Below are 10775 nucleotides of genomic sequence, written 5' to 3'. Positions count from 1 at the left end.
GGGCGGCCGTGCGTGAGGGGCGACGGCGCTGCGTGAGGGGCGGGCAGGGCCGTGCGTGAGGAGGGGCCCGCCGGCCCCTCAGTGCCGCTCGCCGCCGGTGTTTACAAACGCTGGTCGCCCAGGGAAGGAAGGGCTTGTTATCTTCTCCCCGGTGGCTGTCTCTGCCTCGGCAATTACAGTAACAGCGCCCCGGAGGAGGGGAGGGGAGCAGTAGCCGGAGGCCTGAGCCCCCCAACCGGGCCTCGCTCTCCGCCCGCGGGGAGTCGGGTCTGGCCCTGCGGTAGTCAGAGGGCTCTCGGGAGGAGAGGCTCGGTATGGAGGTGTATGGCCCCCTCCACCCATATCAGGGAGCAGTTAACACCCTTGCAGCCCAGAGAGAAGTGGGGGGCAGAGGAGCCTGGCGGCCTGTTTAGGTTAGGGGTCTCTGTCACCCCAGTGGGAAGGGAGTGGGTCCCTCTTGTTCTGGTTTCCCCCCGATGTACTTAGGTGGAGCACATTACAAGGAGGCACGCTTTGGGCAGAGATGGCAAATTCATGTGTGTGTGACTACCCTACCCTGCCCAAAATCTCAGCAGGTGAGTTTGATCATGTGGCAGTTATGTCAACTTTTTTTTTTTTTTTTTCTTCTTAAGGCGGCCCAGTGGGGAGCTTCATTATGTGTGTGAGTGTTGCCCGTCTGTCTCCTTCTCCCAGCCCTAGCAGGTGAGGCTGACCATATGGCAAATACAGTGATGCTTCCTGGGGACGGGAGGGTTTCTGTGTGTGTGTGTGTTTGCAGGCCCACTGGGTGACACTCACCATGTGGCAAACACAGCAATGAAGTCTGTGGTGCAAAGGGGCTAATTATGTGTGCGTTTCCCAAGAGACCCGGCAGGTTGGGTCTGATCATGCGTGTCTCACTACTGCAAGACTGATTCGGAAGCTTCATTGTACATCCTCAACACAGATGAACTCCAAGCTCTCAGAAGCAAAGCTAGCCATGGCACAAGCACAGTGTTAAAAGCACAAGCATCAAGGCCTAGAATCATGCATATTTGTATGCAGGGGCAGACATGGGAGTCAATGTACCGCAGACTGGGTGGCTGTTAGAACTGCATGCATTGCTAAGCAATGGAAACAGGCAGGACTGTGTTTATGGCTGCGTACATACTTATGTGTTTGTTTCCTTCTAGCTAGTAAACTAATGTAACCACTTCCTAGTGACCAGTGACTAGTCAGTGAAACACTCCAAGCTTAAAAATCAAGGCAGGTAAAATTGTGTCTTTCTCCATCTGAAGTTCTGTTCTTTAAACATCACTTTACCTCTTTGTCTTTCTATCTGGTACGTGCCTTTTCTGCTGCAGTTCAACTCCTCTTCAAAAGACTCCATGGATAATATCTGCAGGTTCTACACACTTAGATTTTTCTGTAGGGTCAGTTGCTTCCTCTCTCTGTGACTTCTGCAGCCTTGCTTATTCTTCTTTCAGTTCATAGTACTCTGGTTGTTTTTGCAGCATCTGATTTTGTCTGTCTTTGCTATTTCCTTTCTTTTTTCAGTGGCACTTAAGCCTCTCTCCTTCATTGACTTCACTGCCAGTATCTTACTTTAGTATTATATTAGTTAATTTAATATTACTTTAGTCACATTACTGTGCCAGTGACTTGATGAAATACCTGTCTAAAATGGTGCACTAAGGGGGCTTTGTGAGGGGGTTAGGAGTTAGGTCCTTGCACAGAAGAATACTGGAGTATAGATACTGTTCTTTGCTCAGTGACGGCCATTGAGATCCAAGCTCTAGAAAATATTTTCTAGACTTTTCCCTCTGCAGTCTTCATAAACTGTAGGTGGTCACTAGCATAGTACAAAGGGTGATTTGCCTTGCTGCTGACAGTGAACTACTGTAAGTTCACCACATACATCCTCTCCCTCATACTCTTTGTTGAGGCTTGTAGATCACCTGGGCCCTGTGCTCATCCTTGTTTGTTGCTGGGCACATCATCCTGGGACATCCCTCTTGAGAACATGCCACATGTACTCTCATCTCGTTCTTCTGTCCGTTCAGATCTCATGGCTGACTGTTTACATTAAATGTTCTTGCACATCCATTGAGAAGCATCGTCAGCACCGATGCAGGCTTAACATAGACAAAAGCATTCTCTCCTGGAATCTCTCCATGTATGTGCATTACTGTACCTCCTACCTGTCTGTCTGTCACAAAACCCAAACCCAATTCCTTTTCCTCATTACTTGTCTAATCTTTTATCCAATATGGCTTTCTCTTTCTCTTTGAAAAGATAACCGTATCTGTATAAGTAACTAGGACATTTTTGCTTCTGGTTATCCTTTATCCTGCTACAGCCCCTTTCTTTTAAGTTTTGTGCCATGTCCCATCTCAGTCCTTCAAATAATTTCTCATATTACTTACCTCTTCATTGCTTTATCTAAACTTTTTTTTTCCTTTTTTGTTTTTGTTTGGGTTTTTTTCATGGCTTTTTTTTTTTCCTTTTTTTTAAGGTCTTAGACAGTTCTGGCCAAGCCTGCAGCTCTAGTCTGGTTTCTTATCATGTCCCCATGTCCCCTTATTCCCTTTGTTCTACTTGCTATTCCAGCTTTAGTGTCCCCTCATCCATATTTCATTCCTATCTATTAATACTCATATAGCATTTTTCATCTGTAAATTTCTAAGAATTAAGTGTCTGTGGAGAAACCTTCCATATCACTTCTTCAGATGTCCCCTTTATTCACATTTCTCTGAGAGACTCACTTCTGTGGTGACCACAAATACTAATCCAAAGGCCTTTTGCATCTAACTGCCATTCTATAAACACAACACATTTACCTGCAAGAAGGTTTACTGAAATCCAAGACAGCTGGGGGAAAGCACTTTTTCCAGTCAAATTAGCTCTTCTGAGTTCACACTTGAAAAACCTAGAAATGCCACACTCATTTTTTCAGTCTGAGTTTAACACTATGTTATAGTCACCTCACTAAGCTGAAATGGTGTTAAATATAGATGATATGCAGCCTTTCCAAAAACAGTAAGATAATTTGACAAGAGAGAACTGGAAAGTTCATATGTAAAGTTTTTTTGAAAATAGATAACTGAATGGTGTAACTTGAAAAATAAGGGCTGAAGAATGAGGGAAATAGCATTCAGGAGAAGCAGTTGCTTATTTTTATTTATGCATTTTTAAGAGCACCTGAAAATATGTTCGGGTGCTTGTTAGTACAAAGATGTCTTTGGTCCCTGCCCTTCCAAAGCTAATAATCTAATTTTGGACATCACAAAGCAAAGAATAACAGAACACCCTTGCAAAACACTGCTGCCCTGGTTATCTTAACAATCATTGCTTCAGCTATATTTCTTATTTCAGTGTATCCCCCCTCCTTCAGCAGCTTAGCAAGCAAAAGCTACTTCACTTTTGTGGCTCTTTACAGCTTATTCCCACCCTATCGTCTTTTAATATCCTATAGAGAAACCAACATCTTCCCCCCACACATTTCATTCAGTAATAACTCTCGACTTGTTCCATTTTCAAACCAGCACCTTCGTGCTTTCCCTCGCTGCTGCTTCTCACTCCCACTCACCTCATTTTCCTCCTTCGAATCCCTCCCTAAAAAATCTCCTGTGCTGTGATGTCTAACTGCAGGAAGGATAAGGAGCAGTCAGCTGTGTGCTGGGCTTGCTGTCTGCCATGGTGACTGGTCTGGTCTGGTGCTCATCTGTCTCTTGCATCCACTTCTTGTGTTGGACTGAGCTCGACTTGAAGCAGGCCCACTCTTCTCACCATTGCTACTTATGGGTGGCGGAGTGGACACTTAAAATCCATTATATGAACAAATAAAAATAAATTGAAGCAATGGAAATAAAAAATGGAAATGCTGGCCAAACCCAGGAAGATTAGGCAATAATTCAGTTATGATTCATCAGCTTAGGTAAATTTACATAAAAATTAATGTGACTGACAACTCCCTTCATTACAAATATTGAGTAAGAAATTATTTTTTCTAAATACGGATTTGTGCTATTTCTCCATTTATTTATAATCCATAAGGACTTGAGAAGTATGTTTTTACTTTTTTAATCTGTGCTTGTATTTGAAACATTAGATATTCCATTTTTTGTTTGTTTATCTTTTGTCTGCAGCCCGCAAGCCTGTGTGGTGACTTAAGAATATGACAAAGCATAATACCACAAGAGCAAAGACTGAAAGGAAAAAAAGATTTCTGATAGCTTTTTTTTTTTAAACTAAGAATATGACAAAGCATAATACCACAAGAGCAAAGACTGAAAGGAAAAAAAGATTTCTGATCGCCTTTTTTTTTAAAAAAAACATGAATATAATTCAAAAAAGTTGAAGACAGAGTGATTTGCATTACGCATTCAATACTTTCGATTCAACTAGAGGTGGCTGCTGTCAATACGTATCTGTTGAAACCCCAAAGATATTCCAAGAAAATCAATAAAAATCCAATTTTACAATCCTGATATTTTCAGAGTGTTTAAAAAATTGGCAAAAAACCACCCTTTTTTATACATTACAGAAAAGCTAGTAAGGTGCTTTATTGATTTTTCACAAATTGTTTTTAAGTGACTGTTAAGGCTGGATGAGAATGAGAAGATAGAGTATTAACACAAGTTTTGTGTGGGTTTCACACACCGCATATATGGTATTGTGTGTGGTACGGCTCTTTGAAGCGGGGATATAAAAATCCAGGTGGAATTGTGTAGAAACCATATCATTACTTTTTTTTGTATCGCTTTCCCTGTGTAGAATAAAGTAGTGCATGTATTTAAGTATATGTTCTAACGGTGCTTCAACTTTGACTGCTGTCAGAGAGAAGGTCGTGGCAATGTTTCTGCTACAAACATCCACGTTGGCTGTGCAAGCAGAGTAGGTACAATGCAAATTAAAAACAAGGAAAAAAGAGAAGAAAAAAAGTCTGCTCAGAGTTTTTAGCCAGGATTTTATGGTCTAGTGGATTCAGACAGAAAATTAAATCTAATGAAGAAAAAGAAGGTCGTGGCAATGTTTCTGCTACAAACAGGCACGTTGGCTGTGCAAGCAGAGTAGGTACCATGCAAATTAAAAACAAGAAAAAAGAGAAGAAAAAAAGTCTGGTCAGAGTTTTTAGCCAGGATTTTATGGTCTAGTGGATTCAGACAGAAAATTAAATCTAATGAAGAAAAAAAGAGAGCCAAAAGAAAAAAAAAAAAAAATGCCTAGACTGAGATGCAAAATTAAAGCGAATTTTAAACTATGCAACGTAGTGGAGTAACACTATGATCTTATTTTTGTAACCTTGATCCACTCTTTCTCCCAGCATTTATTGCTCTCATTAGTTATGCACTATCTAAAAGCAGATTGTAAATTTCTTGTGTCAGAACAGTATCTTTAATGTATTCTGAACATGCCTAATATTGCTTTAGACGTTGTATACAAAAATAATATTACCTCTTGGGTTTTTCTTTATCATTTCTAAGCACAGGGAAAACTTAAAGTGCAGCAAGTCTGGAAAGGTCAAACTGTGTCTCCCCTCATTCTGTGCATGACTTCAGAAAGAATCAAAAGTTACACTGAGATAACTGATACGAAACCTGAGACACCGTGATCACAAAACTTGGATCAATTTGTGCGCATGCAGACGAAGCATCATCTCATTTAACTCCTGAAAATTTCTTTTTTTTTTTTAATTTTACATTCTATGGATATTTTGAACTGTTTGTCCCTAACGATTGTCCTCACGGATGTGCATAGATATTGTGTAATTACACAGAGAAGCTGCCAGCCTGAAGGAACCCAATCTGGAAATTACGGCCCTACTGAGTACGGAAAGTGAGCAAGTTGTGTCTCCAGGATTCCAAACACCACTTTCCTTTTCCACTCTTCCACGAGCACTTTTGAGCTTCTAGAAGTGAGGGACCACCAACGGGTGGTGCTTTCTCAGACTCACTTCCTTCATCCGAGCAGGGCAGAGCTTTGGTGAGGGCTGGGCTGCCCGTGGGCACTTATGGCCCACGTTTGGGTGGGAAAGGAAAGAAAGGTCAGTGCCAGCTGCCTGGGTGCAGAATGGAAAAAGAAATGTTACTCAGGGACAGGAACAAATACTTACTGTGGCAATCCTGATGTTTTTAAATTATTTTCATGAAGTAACCTTCATTTTTAAGTTCCCAACAGAAAGGTATACACCTTTATACGATAAAAGCACATTTTATCTGGGAAAGATGCAGGGCTGAATCAGTCCTCTGGGGATTTGAATCTGTGGATTAAAACAGTTTAGGAATTTCAAACCTGAAGTGTGATACTAAGACAGAATAACTATTCTGTGCCATTCGGAAGCAGGTAGAAGGGCCCCAAAGACCCCTCCTATGCTGGAACCCTACAATTCCCTGGAAGCTCTCAATAGCAAGAGCACTTAGAAGTAGCTTCTAACCATGTGGCTGCTCAATACGCTGTTCCTTTGCAGATGTTTCCAAGGGGTCTACATGGTCCTGATACAATCCCCGTGGCAGTGATTATTACACCTATGCTTAGAAATTAAAATATAAGCTTGTGTGATGTTTTCATACATTTATTGAAAATTATGTAATACCTAAGTATTAGTTTTCCATAAATATTTCTGAATTGTTAGGGACATTTTCCATACTCTGTCCTATATTTCCATGTACAGATGCATTGCATTTTAATATCCTATAAGCTCTACAATTCTCCTCTATCTTTTAATACTTTTTAGAATCTACTCTCTTAAAATTCTTTCAATGTACATAGTGAACATCTGAAAAGATGAGAGAGGTAGAATCAGAACTTAGTTTGGGATTTTTGGATGAGCTGAACAATTGTTTGCTGTCTTGAAACTGATTATTGGTCCCCCAACTGAAATTTCATTCTTTAGAGGAAAGGAAAGCTCATCGTGGATTTAGGAACCATGTTAAGTTCCACACCTCTTAAATAAATGCATGATTTGGTTTTAGTTGCAGTTTCTCAAGGTTGCAGTGGTGCAGAAAAAGGAGCAGCAAATCACTGAGAGACAATCGCTCCATGTAGCAGCTGGGAGAGAGGAGGTAAACTGAAATTGCAGGAATTTACTTTAGACAGCAATAAGCTTATGTTCGCTAACACATGGCAACTAATGCACGATAGAATCCCAGTGCAGAAAGGCCATTTTTAGTTTTCACATTTGTTAGCAGATCATGGTAAACAGTTGGCTCACCCTAATATGCACTTGTCTTCCCTAGGATTTTTTTCACGTGCTCTGTGGCAAGGAACTGTCTTTTTCTCCTATCATACACAAGGCCCGCCAGTGCTTGGATAGGAGTGAAATAGATTTATGCCAATGTATGCCACATGGAATAACAATGATCTTTTTTTTTTTCCCCTTTTAGAAGCATCCAAGGAAGGAATTCAGAGGCTGCAGGTAGATTGCCACCGGGAGTTAAGTTCATAGAATCATAGAATTGTCTGTGTTGGAAGGGACCTTTAAGATCATCTAGTCCAACCATCAACCTAACTCTGATAAAAACCATCACCAAACCATGTCTCTAAGCACTATGTCAACCTGTCTTTTAAATACCTCCAGGGATGGTGCCTCAACCACTGCCCTGAGCAGCCCATTCCAAGGTTTAATAACCCTTTCAGTGTAAAAATTGTTCCTAATATTCAATCTGAACCTTCCCTGGCAAAACTTGAGGCCATTTCCTTTTGTCCTATCACCTGTGACTTAGGAAAGGAGACCAACCCCTGCCTCTCTACAACCTCCTTTCAGTAGAGAGGGATAAGGTCTGTCTTCTCTTCTCCAGACTGAACAGCCCCAGCTCCCTCAGCTTCTCCTCACAAGACTTATTCTCCAGACCCCTCACCAGTTTCCTTGCCCTTCTCTGGACCCACTCCAGCACCTCAATGTCTTTCTTGTAGTGAGGGGCCCAAACTGGACACAAAGTTCATGTGTGGGCTTGAGTTCAATGCACCAGGTGGCTGGAGACTGTCGGCCGTCAAGGTCCTAGTTGACCACAGACTGTTTTTGTGGTGCACTCGTGCAGGAACACCATTGGCTTGCCAGTTATTCCAGAAGCCCACCAAAAGAAGTCCTGGCAAAATATTACCAGCATTGGCCTTTAATAATAGTACAGTAAGGAAAACTGAAGCCCATAGCAGCACTCCAAACAGCTTGGTAAAGGGATAATAGCAAGTCAGAGTGTTTCTCTGTGGCATCCAGGGTACAGAGTAAAGCAAAATAAGGGGCCTATCAAAGCAAATCATCTTCCCTCAAGCATACAGGAAATAGCATTGTTTGGTGAGTGTAGTCCTAAATACGATCTGCTATGGCAGATGAAGTTGAACTCAAGTGAAAAAGGTCATTGTGCCTCTAAGCACAACATTGTAACTGCTAATGATTAGCAAGAGGACCAGGGATTAGTACTGCCCATGAAAACTCCAGCCTCACCATCTTGAGATAGGCACAGATCTGGCTTTAGCATCGTTAGAGAGTCGTTACACCAACTACATTCAAAGTAACATTTTGAAATCACTATTTTATGTGTTTGAAGACATAAAAGACACGGCATCTTTTCTTAAATTTCTCTGTATTTTGGCCAAGTAATATCAAATTCTAGGTATTCCTGAACACTGTAATTACTAAAGTTGTTTCCCTTGTTATAGCTAGAAATGCTGAGAAATGGATATTCAGTAAGATACAATCACACCCAGTTATCTGTCCCCAACCTTCAAAATAGAGTCAGCACAAAAAATTACGTGAACTTTTTGAAGTTTGCACCCATAACATCTTCTTCTGCATTCTAGAGCTTCTGGGACCTTCACAGCATGGAAGTTTTCTGCCCCGCCCTGCAAGAATTAGTGGTCCGATAAAATAAAAAAGATCCTTTAAATTAAGGACTTAAGGAAATGAACAGGTATATATATATTTTTTATCAGAAACAGCAGAAAACATTTAATGTAATTACTACCTAATCCGTCTTGAAATCAAGGACAATCTCAAATTTAAGACATTAATATGAAATTAGAGTGACTTGAAGTTCGGCTGAAGGAAGTACACAGTAAAAAATGTAGTTACATACCATGTTTATCTTCTAAATGAGGATATTTGGTGAAGCACAGATGGGCTACTGTATCTCTTAATCCTCTGACCCATAAGGATTGGCAGAGAGACAGCGTTCCCATTAATACATCTCTCACTTCTTCTACTTTTTTACATGGCATGGAAATATTACAGTTGGGGACTCGTTGACTCCCGTAGGATGGTGGCTGCTGTACCAGAGAAAGGAAGTTGATTTCCTTTTTGTATTTTGAGGGCACACAAAAGTGGTGGCAACTTAGGAATCAGCTCTTAGAAACAGCACCTGGAATATAAAAGCTCTTAAAATGTTACCTGCCAGAAGGTAATGTTCCATTTTACAGGAGAACCGAAGGAAGTTCAGCATTGTGAGGGTCTGATGGAGGAGTGGGCACAGCACTGGTGAGGACAGCTAACCTTGCCCATCCTGAAACTGTGCCAAAATTAGCATGGGTGGCAGAGCTGCTCACAAACCAGACACAGTATCTGCAACTTGACAATGTCCACGGAGAAGGGCTTCCAAGTAAACTCCACCTTTGTTTAAAATTCTGTACTGGAAACTGCAGGATTGGACACTAGAGTGGTAACCCCAGCAGCCACCTTAAGTTCTACCATCCTGATGGGGTCATGCATGACTTAGCACCACACCTGAGAATGCCACTGCAGAGCAAGAAACTGGTTTGGTTTCCCAAGTCTCACACTTACCCATCAGGACCTTCCTCCCGTACTGGAAGCAAGAACTTTTTAAGAGAGCAGCTGCAACCAGCCAGTGAACCAGCAAGTGACAGAGATGTTAGTGAAGTGTCCCAGTACAGCTCTGCGCTCTTAGAGAGATTTACACAACAGGCAGGATTTAAAACAAACACAAGAAAGATGCTATTTAATTAGGACCTTCACAGAAAAACATCTGGTATAATTGGTTAAGGGGAAGTCTTTACTCAGGCAACATTTATTGGGATATAAACAATGTCCAATTGTAAAAGCTAATTAAACAGCAGGGCTAAGGTAACGGAGAGTTTTGCCTGCATGACTAGGATATAAGGTTTATAAACCATGCTGTTACGGGACAACAACAGCAAGAACAAATAATTGTGTATCCAAAAAGTCAATTATGCCCTTCTTTTAGTAATAACATGCTCCAGAGGTCAGAGAACACTTTTTCTTAAGTAACATAGCCAGTTCTCTGTAGAGATTGGAGCTGGATTACTGTTCAGTGTTTGCTGGGAAACTGAAAGCAGCAAAACCAGCCTGATGGATATTTCACCCGATCTGGCAGCACATTATTAGCCCATCCCTGGGAAGCTCTAGGCACCCTCATGCCCTGTGCTTTCACAGAGCAAATTCTCTGATTTTGAGCCATCTGGCCTATAGCAGTTTCCAAGGAACTCCTATCATTGACCATATGTTATTTCAAAGTGTCCCTTTAAAGAAAGTTTATTTACAAGTAACAGAGATGATTTAATTTATATATACGTACATACACACATAGTTGAACTAATGGAAATTAAATGGGAGGTACACACACATCCATGTAGCTACAAATTCAGTGACAAATACATCTTGTAGAGTTTCTGCAGATGTTTTGCAATGGCTGGCAGCCTGGGTTTACCAACCCCTCCAGATCGCCTCCACGTTATGCACAGGAAAGCCTCAACCTTCTGCAGCATCTCTGACGTGGTTTCTCCTTGGCAGCTCAATACCTGCCACTACAATCCATTTAATTGTG

The 10775-nt window shown here is 41.4% G+C and overlaps 1 long non-coding RNA gene across 1 annotated transcript; it reads left to right on the top strand.

The window, feature by feature from the left end:
* Positions 1-123: 123 nt before the first annotated feature.
* Positions 124-4229, top strand: LOC106886305. The gene is made up of 3 exons (XR_001411625.1): positions 124-536; positions 633-702; positions 4128-4229. It is a non-coding gene; the product is annotated as an uncharacterized LOC106886305 (long non-coding RNA).
* The last annotated feature ends 6546 nt before the right edge of the window (positions 4230-10775 follow it).

Source organism: Calidris pugnax, unplaced genomic scaffold (assembly GCF_001431845.1).
Source record: "Calidris pugnax isolate Ruff unplaced genomic scaffold, ASM143184v1 scaffold18, whole genome shotgun sequence".
Taxonomy (NCBI): domain Eukaryota; kingdom Metazoa; phylum Chordata; class Aves; order Charadriiformes; family Scolopacidae; genus Calidris; species Calidris pugnax.
The sequence above is the reverse complement of the archived record's forward strand: the minus strand, read 5'-3'. Positions and strand labels throughout refer to the sequence as shown.